We start from the raw sequence: 12483 nt of genomic DNA, 5'->3' as shown, positions 1-12483 counted from the left end.
TGTAATCATCCTCAACCTTGAACAAGTCGGCATAGAAACTTTGAACTTCCTCCTCATACACCCTAGTAGCATCACTCGTGAACATGTGTGTCCATTATTAAAACTCCCAGATATTAACCAACTATCTCATACCAGCCTCATCCATGATATCAGGGGAAAATGTGAGACCCCAAAGCACTTTTTGACTTCTCAATCTCTCTTTCCCAGCACTCCTTGGATTACCAACTCTGGCCTTCTTTGAGGAACCAGGTTCCTCATTAGTATCCGCTTTTCTCTTAGCAGACTTGTGAAAATGCTTCCCTTTGTCAACAGACTTCACAAAATTTTCACCTAATTCTTCCATCACAACAGCACCAGACACTTCCACAGATTTGTTTCCAGATTCTTTTACCATATTTTCCCTAGCAGCAGTATCATCAGACATATTCAGACTTTTAGAATTCATAGAAGACCCCCTTAGAGGCTTGGGGAGACCATGCTTCTGTGAGAACTTTCTAGTCAAGGAGCTAGGTTCCTCAGCTTTTTCCTCATCCACATTCACAACAACCACTATCTTCTCATTCACAACTTTGCCATTTTTTACTAATTTTCTTCTCCTTGACTTAGCTTGTTTGTTCTTAATCGTAGACTCAAGAGCCTCCTTCTTTTGCAATCCTGTAGTGGGTCACTTAGGAGTTAGATCTTCAACAACAACTAATGTACGCCTAGGCAAACCGGCAATTGGCAAATCATCTGAATCCCTTTCACTATCCTTCCTTTGTTCTTCAAACACAGGTCTTATCTTAGGCCCAACCACACTCAGAGGCTCAGCATCTAAATTTGGAGAGGGAGCATGGTCAGTACTATCCTGGGGTTCCTGAGACGACCCCTGAGTTGGATCCACTGAAGGGGGGTCAGGTCCTCCAGCAGGTTCCCTAGTAGCACCTTCCTGTTCTGATGGTTCAACAGGCACAAACTCATTACCCTCTCCAATAGTCTCAGACTCTCCCCCCTGAGTCTTAAGACCATCCTCACTTCCTTCGACAAAAACCCCTTCATTAGCTATGGATAACATATTTTCTATAACTTTCTTTTCTTGTAAGTCCATGGGACTTTTAGGAGAAGTAGGAGTGTTACCTCTGAATACGGGATCAGGAGCAATCTTTGTTGGGTCAACAGTTTCAAACCCCTCAGTTTGGTTTACCTTCGACCTTACTTCCATAGGAGAACTTGAGATTTTCCGATATTCGTCATTCTCAGCAGTACTCTTTTCATCCCCCTTTTCGGCAAAGTGGGAGAAGAGCTCTGGGCTACAAATCTTTTGGGAGTCGATATTTTGCGGCTCCTTTGAGAATTAGAACTCGATTGGGTAGGAGAGGAGACGGAATAGGGGGTGACTCTGTTCTAGGGTTTTGGCTAGCAGTAGTGTGGAGAAGAGAGTCTAGTGTTAGTGTTTCAACTGGTGAGAACTCAGTAGGGGTGTTTCTTGGAACACTAGATGTTACTTGACTTTCTACCATTCGATTTGGTAGACTAAAGAGAGAAAGAAGAAGAAACCAATTTTGAAGTGTTGATGTGAAGAGTGTAATGACAGTGATAGATGTATTTATAATGAATGAAAGACTGGTTAGAAAGGGCGCCAGGTTTTAGGGAGTTGGGTCAGTTATTAACGGGTGAGACGTTTGGGTTCAAAAAGACACAAGGCTAAAAAATGACATGCTGATATGTGGCACTTGTTTTAACCGTTCAAAAATTGTGTACAAGAGAACAGAGAAACTACTAACCTGTGTCGGGAGAACTAGGTTCCCTAACTAATCTTGTAGTTGTAAGCTTTTCCTTTTTACCATCGTATACTGCCTCAACTACTTATTTTCTCTGTAATCATCAAGCTTGTCTAATATAATGGTATAAAGATGAGTTTAACTTTGCCAGAAAACACTTTTTAGCTAATTTTACATGAACATTTCTTTCTTAGCCAATCATTGAGGGACCAGGTTCTCAATTGGGTTTTATCAACCCCAGTGCCAAACAATTTTTTTTAAAGTGTTCTCTGCTCAAGGATTTTGTAAATATATCTGCAATTTGATCTTCAGTGCTGCAGAATTTCATGCATATAAGCTACTTTTCAACATTGTCTTAGAGGAAGTGATGACGTACATCAATGTGCTTGGTCCTCTTATGCTGAACTAAATTTTTTGCCATGTTGAGTGCACTTGTGTTATCATATAAGAGAGGAACATAATCTGAGAGCACTCTGAAGTCTTCCAACTACTTCTTAATCCATAGTAGTTGAGCACAGCAAGAGGCAACTGCTATATATTCTACTTCTGCAGTTGAAAGTGCCACTAAGTTTTGCTTCCTTGTACTCTATGAGATTAGGCAATAACCCAGGAAATGTGCCATTCTAGACGTGCTTTTCCTGTCCAGCAGATATCCTGCATAATCAGCGTCAGCATACCCAATAAGATTGAAGTTGTCTCTTGAGGGATAGTAGAGAACCAGGTCCTGCGTTCCTTTTAAGTATCTCAATATTCTCTTGGCAGCCTTCAGATGAGATTCCTTTGGATTGGATTGAAACCTTGAACAGAGACCCATGTGAAAGCAATGTTTGGTCTGCTTGTATTGAGATATAGGAGTGACCCTATGATCCCTATATACATGGTATGATTTACAGGGGAACCAGGTTCATCCATTTCTAGATGGGTAGCTGAGGCAATAAGGGTGTCGATAAACTTTGATGCTTTGATGTCAAACCTTTTCAGCAGCTATTCGATGTACTTCTGCTGACTTATCAATGTTCCCTTTTGAGATTGTTTCACTTGAAATCCTATGAAGAAATTTAATTCTCCCATCATACTCATCTCGAATTACTCTCCATGAGTTTTGCAAATTCTTCACAAAGAGAGTCAGATGTGGCTCCAATGATGATATCATCAACATACACCTGAAAAATGAGAAGGCTCCTCCCTCGTTTCTTTAGAAAAAAAGTGTTGTCAATTTTCCCTCTTGCAAAGCCATTTTCTAGAATGAATTTTGACAACCTTTCATACCAAGCCCTGTGAGCCTGCTTTAACCCGTACAATGCCTTGTCCAGTTTGAACACATGCTCAGGATGCTCATAACACTCAAAACTAGGAGGCCGCTTGACATAGACTTCTTCTTTCAGATAGCCATTTAGAAATGCACTTTTGACATCCATTTGGAACAGTGTGAACTCCATATGAGATGCAAAGTCAATAAGAATTCTAATGGATTCCATTCAAGCTATTGGACCAAATGTTTCATCATAATCGGTCCCTTATTCTTGGTTGTAGCCTTGAACTACAAGCCTTGCCTTTTTTCTTGTTGTATTTCCAAACTCATCAAGTTTGTTCTTGAATACCCACCCGGTTCCTATGATAGTTTGATCTGCAGGTCGAGGAACCAGGTGCCATACCATGTTTCTTTCAAATTGATGCAGATCCTCTTGCATGGTTGTGATCCAGTCTGCATCTTTCAACGCTTCTTTAATATTTTTGGGCTCTATTTAGGGAAAAAGGCTGAAAAGGCAAGTGAGTTTCTTGCTTTTGATCTGGTTTGAACTCATGAGTCAAGAGGGTGATTATGTTGTCAAGAGAATGTGAGATTTTATGCTTCTAGTTTGGTACCTGAATTTCATTGGTAGAGGACCCAGGTATGTCTGACTGAGGTTCTTGGGCACTTCTTACTTCAGTAAGTGGAGTACTTTGGACTGCATCAACAACTCTATTTTTAGCTTTCGTTGTTGTAATCGAGGGACTAGGTTCCTCTCCAATGGATGGAGATGTATTTGCATCATCTTCACTGGATTCCTTGACATGGCTCATCATGTATGCCTTTCCATTTTTCATGTCAATCACTTCTCCTAGAACAGATAAGGGCTCTCCATCTTGGTCAACACGTCTGTCCTTCTCACCGAAGAGGAAAGCTTCATCAAAGATCACATGTATACTTTCCTCAATACATTGAGTCCTTTTGTTGTATACTTTGTAAGCTTTGATTTGAGATGAGTATCCTAGAAAAATTTCTTCATCACTTTTGGCATCGAATTTTCCAAGAGCTTCCTTTCCATTGTTGTGAATAAAGAATTTACACCCAAAAGTCCTTAGATGTGTCAGCTTGGGCTTCCTTCCATTCAACAGTTCATATGGTGTTTTATTTAGAAGGGGCCTAATCATGCACTTGTTCACCAAGTAGCAAGCAGTATTGACAGTTTCTGCCCAGAAATACTTTGCGATCCAACAGATAATTAACACTATTATTGCCATGTCTTCAAGAGTTCTATTCTTCCTCTCCACAACACCATTTTGTTGAGGTGTTCTTGGAGTTGAAAAATTGTGAATGATGCCATTTTCAGTGCAGAACTCATAAAATTTGACATTGTCAAACTCTGTCCTATGATCAAACCTAATGCAGGATACTTTATTACCCATCTTCACTTGAATATTTTTGACAAAGGCAACAAACAATTCAAAGGTTTCATCCTTGGTTCTGAGAAATAGAGTCCAGGTGAATCTGCAGTAGTCGTCCATTATAACAAAGATGTATTTTTTCCTCCCCTGCTTGCCACCCTCATAGGTCCACATAGATCCATGTGAAGAAGATCAAGTGGCCTAGAGGTACTGACTTCCTTTTTGGGCTTGAATGAGGATCTGACTTGCTTCCCTTTTACACATGCATCACATACTTTGCGATATTTGAAGCTTGACTTGGACAGACCACGAACCAGGTCCTTCCTGACTAACTTGTTCAATAACGTGAAATTTGCATGATGGAGCCTCCTGTGCCATAATTCAGCATCATCATTAACAGCACTGAGACAACTTAGATCAACATTCTTTAGAGACTCAAAATCAGCTACATAAATATTCTTGTATCTTTTTACCTTTAACACCACCTCACCAGTCACCAGGTTTGTGATTGTATAGATTTTTGACACAAATTCCACCTTGTTTCCCTTGTCACAGATTTGGGAAACACTTAGCAAGCTATACTTCAACCCGCTCACGTATTACACATTTTCGATTGAGTGAGAGAGAGAGACTTCCCAATCATTCCAACTCCTAGAATATATCCTTTCTTGCCATTTTCAAAGGATACACTCCCTCCTTGCAGTGCCTTAAGTGAAAGAAAATTATTTGTACTTCGAGTCATATGCTTTGAGCATTCACTGTCCATGTACCATTGTAGGCTGCTTCCTTTCACTTTTCCCTGCACAAGAAAATCAGGAGTTAGCTTTAGGAACCCAAACTAATTTGGGTCCCTTGTAATGAGGCAAGGGGTGAATGACGGATCTTTTGGTCCACGTAGGCATCATGCGTTTTTTTATATGAGGGACCAGGTTCTCTACCAGTAGTTACTTTTTCAGCAAAAGTTTTGTTTTTTTGTTGTGACTGAAATCTGGCCTTATAGTTTTCTTTAAGGTGCCCATTGTTACCGCAGTGAGTGCAAAGCCAATTGTCAGGTACAGTAATGTACTTGCTATGAGGGTTGTAGGGAATCTTTTCTCTTTGAAACCCAATCCCTTGCCTATTTCCCCCATTGTTGGTGTATATGGCAGTGATATCATTAGAGGACCAGGTCCACTTGAGTGATTTTTCAAGATCACTCTTCACTCTACCTAGTTCTTCCTGAAGTTGTTTGTTTTTCTCAAGCTCAGCACACATACTATATTTCACTAAATTTAACTCACTTTCAAACTTAATGTGTTCCTCGCTTGCAACTTCCTTTACTTTTTGAGAATTTTTAGGCCCACTCTCCATTTTAAGTTCCCCAATTATTTTCTTCAAATCCATTACCACCACTAGTAGGTCATCTCTCTCATGCTCAATGCTAGAAACTCTCTCAATTAAGACATCTTTTTCCCTACTTACACTCTCAATGGTCTCTTTTAGGTCTACCACAACAACCATTAGATCATCTCTTCTTGTTCTACATTTGCAATGTTTTCATCTGAGGCATCCTTATCTTTCTTTAGGTTATCAATTGTTTCTTTTAGATCAACTACAACAACTACTAGGTCATCTATAGTCTGTTCTGGTTCTCCTAACTCTATAGTCAGAGTATATTTATCATTTATAAGTGTTACATCCCGCAATATTACGATGATGTTACGTCCAACAGTATTATATTACGATGATGTTACGCCTTGTAGTATTATATTACGATGATGTTACGCTTTGCAGTATTACATTACGATAATGTTACACCTTACAGTATTACATTACGGTGATGTTACGTTTCATAGTATTAGTTTATGATGATGTTGCACCCTGTAGTATTGTACGTTGAATTTATCGTAAGATAATTGATATCAGTCCAAGGAAAAGATTATTTGGAAATTATAAAGATTATGCTATTTCAAACAAGTGATGAGTAAATTCATGAAGGTAAGAGGGGAAGTAGGCCAAAGAAAATAAATTTTTCGTCCAAGTTTGGCATATTGGGATAAAATACGGGCCGAGCGTTAATATTCGATATTTATGGAGTAGTGACATACAAGGTACTACATGACCATGCTAGTATGGTGTACAAGGTATGTTAAAAGAGAGTAATATTTTAAGTAAGTTGAGATAATTCTTAATTATGCGGGTAATTGGTTAATTACTGGATAACGGGACATTATTTAATTAATTGGGAATATATTGGATAAGTTTAGAAAAAAGCATGAGGTGGAAGCCCCCCATGCAATTGGAATGACTCATACCACAAATTAAAAGGTGCCACCATATAACACAATCATTCCATTCTTACAACAAGACTTCTTTTCCATACCAAACATATTTCCTTACTAAATATCAAAATGTTAAGCATTCTTACTACAAGACTTCTTTCAACCAAAGATTGAACTTTTGCCATTTCACCAAAAATCCTTACCAGAATGTTATCAAGCTTTCAATAAAATATTTTTCAAACAAAATCCAATGAGGATTATTGGAATCTTAACAACGTAAAAATTTTGCGATTCTAACGGAGTACGGTGCAACTTTTTCCAAGAATATCATACGGATATTTTTTTCCTACTCCAGGTATGTTAAGGCTATCCCTTCTTTCTTTTAGCATGATCCATACGACACAAACAAAACATGAAAATGCATAATTTCCATACATGACTCTATTCATAGAAAATATTAGAGATGTGACTTGCCCACAGTGGCCGAGATGATATGATGGGATGCCCTTAGAGGCTTGATGATGTTATGAACACATATACCTATGCACGACATGATATTCATATGCATATGCATGACACTATCAGTATTTCATGATTTACAGAGTTAGCCAGACATACCGGTTGAGTCATTTACTCTATATTTCTTCCATGTCTATTATGTACTTATTTATGTGCCTTACATACTCAGTACATTATTCATATTGACGTCCTTTTTGCCTAAGAACAATACGTTTCATGCCCGCAGGTCCCGATAGACAGGTCGAGAGCCCTCCAAGTAGGTTATCAGCTCAGCGAAAGATGTTGTGCGCTCCATTTGCTTCGGAGTTGTTTGTTTGGTTAGTGTGATTTAGACGTGTATTTTTATGTGACGGTACCCTATCCTGACCTTTACAAAAATTATGTATTCTTAGAGGCTTGTAGACAGATGTTATGTATGCAAAATATTGTATGGCCTTGTCGGCCTCTGTTCAGTACACGAGTGGTTATTTTGGTCTTATAGGCCTGTACTTCATATGTATAAGTTCGTATTCTCTCATGCTTTACTCCGGTTCATTTACATATGATAGAATAATATGAAAGTTATGTTACATTAGTACTCGGTTGAGTAAGGTACCGGGTGCCCGTCGTGGCCAATCGGTTTGGGTCGTGACAAAAGTGGTATGAGAGTAGTTCTATCCTAGGAAGTCTACAAGGCATGTCCAGTAGAGTCTTGTTTATGGGTGTGTTGTGCAGCACACTTATAAGCAGGAGGCTACAAGGAATTTAGGACTGTCACTCTTTCTTCTTACTCTAGATCGTGTGGTAGAGCTCACTTATAAGAATTCAAATTCCAAAATTCTATTTTATTCTTAATAAGACGATACATACATAAGGAAAGAAGGTTGGAAAGAGAGATAGTTGTGCAAGAGCTGAGTTAGAGGAATTCGATTTTTGTATTATGCCTACGATTAGTAAATGTGAGGTCTTTAGAAGATCATAGGTGTACTGAAAGGTGTAAGCTTCCTGATAAGAAGCCTTAAGGCATGAATGCCTATCCACCTTTACGGTGAAAGACAACGAGAGATTAATAAGAATACAAGTTTCAACAAGCAAAGGAAACAAGATGAAGAAGGGTACGAGGTGCCCAGTTAATGAAGGTTAACAATGTTTATAATTCAGGTAGATGAATATAAGCTTTTTGAGTTATAGTCAGTAGTAACTAAGGTATGTACAATTGGTCACACCTATTTCAGTTATGCCCTGTGGGGGCTAACAGGTATAGTTAAGAGAAGGGCAGGATATCAAGACCCGACTGGGGTTAGGGTAACCCAAATTAGGGAATGGATTGCTCGTGTTAGTTGACATTGCCGAAGGATATTGCAAATATTCTAATAGATCTCCCTATGAGACACCTAGATGGTGCACTCTAGATATTACAATTAGATGTGAATACTAGCATGATGAAAAAAAATTTAGATGATAGGAACTGAAAGTCTGGAAGGGATAAATATTACCTTAGTGTGACTCTCTTCCCTAGTAGAGCGAGGACGTTGAGGAACCCGAAGAGCCGATGAATGAAGCAAGAAGAGCTAAAAGCGAAAGAATGTCGTGTTGAAGTTTTCACAAGAAAAAGGATATGCAGAAATATTAGCAGAGTAATGAGAAGAGAGATAAGGAAGAATTATGAGTGAGATGTGATACATGGATGACAACGGTAGAGTGTTACAGAACCTATAGTCAAATGAAGAAAGAGATAAAAGGTGACGGGGCTTAAGACAGCAAAAGAGTATAGGCCATACAGTCACATCCTCATTTCGAAAAATAAGTTCACAACTCTAGCGTGATTAGCAGAAGGAAAATTTAGACCCTAGAGTAATAGAAATCAGTATGGACTGGTGAACAAGATAAACTAAACGTGAATTAGGAATTGAGTGATTTAATAATATTCAACATCATGAGAATTTCATATTGCGTTCTGACAATAATAAAATGGACAACAGAAGAAGATCCATGATGAATTCAGAGGATGGTAATTCAGGAAAACGTTTCCCTAAAGCAAACAATGTGAGCAAAGTTAAGCTTAGGAGACTATATGTGCCACTTACATTATGTGCCACCACTGCGAGTGAGGAATTTTGTTATCTTTGGTACATAAGGATTACCGCAAGGCAAGTAAGGGTCATTGATGATGTGAAAAGATGCCAAAGATAAAGAGGAAAAATATATATAGCCAGGTCATCATAGCTCCAAGTCTTAGTACTCCCCTAAAGGGGGGAATATGGAATGATAAAGGAAGAATGTTATAAAAATGAGAAAGGGATGAGATTGCTCTTATCCGAATCCTACAGATATGCTATGATTCTAGAACTTTACATAAGCACGATGTCAGAAAAAAGGAAGTAAGGGTTCCTGCCCGGAAGTTTATTAATAAATAAGGAGCCAGTGCAAGAGGTAAGTTAGACAAAAGAAATAACCTAAGAGAGATCACACGAAATATGGCTATGAGAATGGGTCGACGAGTAGTTAGTAGTTGATTCAGGAAGAGCCTAGTCATGGCTAGATAAGAAGTTACAGACAAATCAGTTGTTCATGCAAGATAAATGTAGTAAACCCCAACATGGAGAATTCAGTCTCGTAGTAATGTTATTATAATACTTCAGATATATTCAAATAGGAGTCAGGGTAGTTAAAGGTACCGTATGAGTGTTACGGGGATAAAAGAAAGTACCAGTGGGAAGGCAGTAAAAATACCAGTTTAGAAGCAACCCTATAAGCACAAGGGCACGGAGATAGGCAACTACGGATGATTATAGGAAAGGAAGGATATCAAAAGGATCCGTGATAAGGTCGCAGTTTTACGAGAGTCAGGGGTTCTCCCTAAGTACTACAACGAAAGACTAGCTGAGGAAATAAGGAAGAAGACTTCAACTTAAGCACAATGACCTAAAGAGGAAATGATTGTGTAACAACAGTCTTGCAACAACATTATAAGCACTCCAAAGGAAAGTGGCACCTACCATGACTAATGAACGAGAAGTAAAATTAAAAGTAATATTCTAAATCATATGAGTTGCACAAAAACTCTGGCATGTGTGGGCACTAAGATAAGCTAAGTATAGACGCAACAAGGGGGCAGAAAGACCAGGAAAAGTAATAGCTTACATTGAATGAAAGCTAAAATAGAACGAAAGAAATTATACGATCAATGATCCAAAGTTGCTTACGTTATGAACACACTTAAGGGTTCGGAGTTTTATACATGCAGCAATATAGCCGTAGAAGATTCTGGTATACGTTAAAAGAAAGAATTGAGCCTCGGTCATAGACAAAGGATTAAATTAGTAAAGGATTGTATTATGCATATTTCTCAGCGCCCACAAAAGGCTAAATAGGATAACTATACTATGAACCACAGATCAGAAGATAGCTGAAGCCTACATAATGGTTGATCAGAAGGAAGAAGAAACTAAAAAGTTACATCAACTAAGTAATCAGGAGTCTGATTATTAGATCCAAAAAATTAGAAACATCGTGATCAAGAACATTGCAGGATCTCCCTTAAAAATCAGAGGTACGAGAGAGATAGTACAACAACCACAGTCTATAACGGCTCTACGACAAACCTAGTTAAAAAAAGTAACAACCTCATAAGAAGTCGGTATTAAGATCCCACTGGATTGTAGTATTATAGTAGAGCTTCAAGTTGTAGTGTGAATGATACGTATGTGGAAGGGAGGTTATGAAAGAGATAGAACATATGATGCGAGATTTTAAGTAAGTAAGGTAAAGGTGAACAACGTACGAGATACTTAAATGCAGAAGGTTGTGAATAGTCCATACTTTGGACAGAAGGCTAGAAGTGTGGGGATTCAATAACCGGGAATAATAGCGGCATCGTCAGTGGCATATCTTCCAACCTATGGTTTTTAAGTACTGAGAAATCTAGTTAAGAGAGTAAAGAAGAGTTAGAGACGATGTTATGTCTCGCTTGACATTCCAGAATAACATAAGGAAATCTATAGTGCAAGCAAGTTGAATGAAAGTTGCGAGTAGTATAAATGGATATGTATAGGTTGCAAGCTAAAGTATGGTAGAGCGATAAAGTTTTAAGAAAACATGAGTAAGTATAAGGAATGACAAGTGAAAAGGTGACAAGAACAGATAAGTCCTCGGGATTAAGTCCATGAAAATAAGAGAGATAATGGTTTCTTTAAGTTATTGAAAGTTCAGTATAGCCTGAATGAACTCAAAGGAGTCTAAGATTAATATCATTTAGAAAGAAATGAAATGCTGACCTGGTAATAAAATGAGGGTGTAATTGTGACAGATAAAGGATGACGGGCCTTCGTTTGAATAATGATTTGAAAAAAAGAGAATAAGAAAAGATTTCGCTGACGGCACGAGATTAGGATACCCCCCATAAGTTGAATCACAATAAGACACTATGAAATATGATTATGGAAATCACTTCAAATATTCCTCAATGCAATATAAGCCCTAGCGGCAATGTATTACGTAAGAAGTTTCAAGTCTTCAACTGGAGGATTGTAGATCAAAATTGAGGTGAATCAACAATGGACAGATATAAATTACGAAGTATGACATGAGATTAGGCCATCCTTCTTAAGATGAATGATAATAAAGAAGCATTAAAGGACTAAGATTTATAGCTAAAGGATAGGCAACAAAAGTAACCGGGAGTTTGGTAAGCATACCTTAGTAACTATAAATTAAAGTAAGAATTATGATATAGTATAACCCATGTAGATGCAGTAAAGTCATATGAATGGATAACTAGATCTATGAAATAAGATATGGCCATATTCGCAAGTTCTACAAAGTACCTAGCGAAGAACTTCAGTACACCTATAGATGCTCAGAGAAGCATCCTATTAAGCCTTGTATATGTTTACAAAGTAAGGCCTAAAGATTGACTAAAAGCTAATAGGAAAAAGGAAAGATGAATTGCATAAGTGCACTTACAAAGCCAGAGTCATACAGGCTGCATGACAGGAGGTAGCAACAGTTGCGAGATTAGAAAGATTTTGAACACAAGTTATGATATAAGGAAAAAGACTAAGGGGGGGGGGATACCCTAGACTTTGGATTTATTCACAAAGAAACTGCTTAAATGGAAAAGAGAGTATTAAGGTATTCACAAGAGCTATAAGTTATGAAAATGATAAGAGCATCAATCAACATTAGAGGACAAATGTTCCAAAGGGGGGGGGAATGATGTTACACCCCTGAATATTCTGATGATGTTACGTCTTGCACTATTATATTATGATGATGTTACGCCTTGCAGTATTACATTACGATGATGTTACGCC

The sequence above is a fragment of the Nicotiana sylvestris genome, chromosome 3 (assembly GCF_000393655.2).
Source record: "Nicotiana sylvestris chromosome 3, ASM39365v2, whole genome shotgun sequence".
In the NCBI taxonomy this organism is placed as follows: Eukaryota; Viridiplantae; Streptophyta; class Magnoliopsida; order Solanales; family Solanaceae; genus Nicotiana; species Nicotiana sylvestris.
This window is presented reverse-complemented; position numbering follows the sequence as displayed.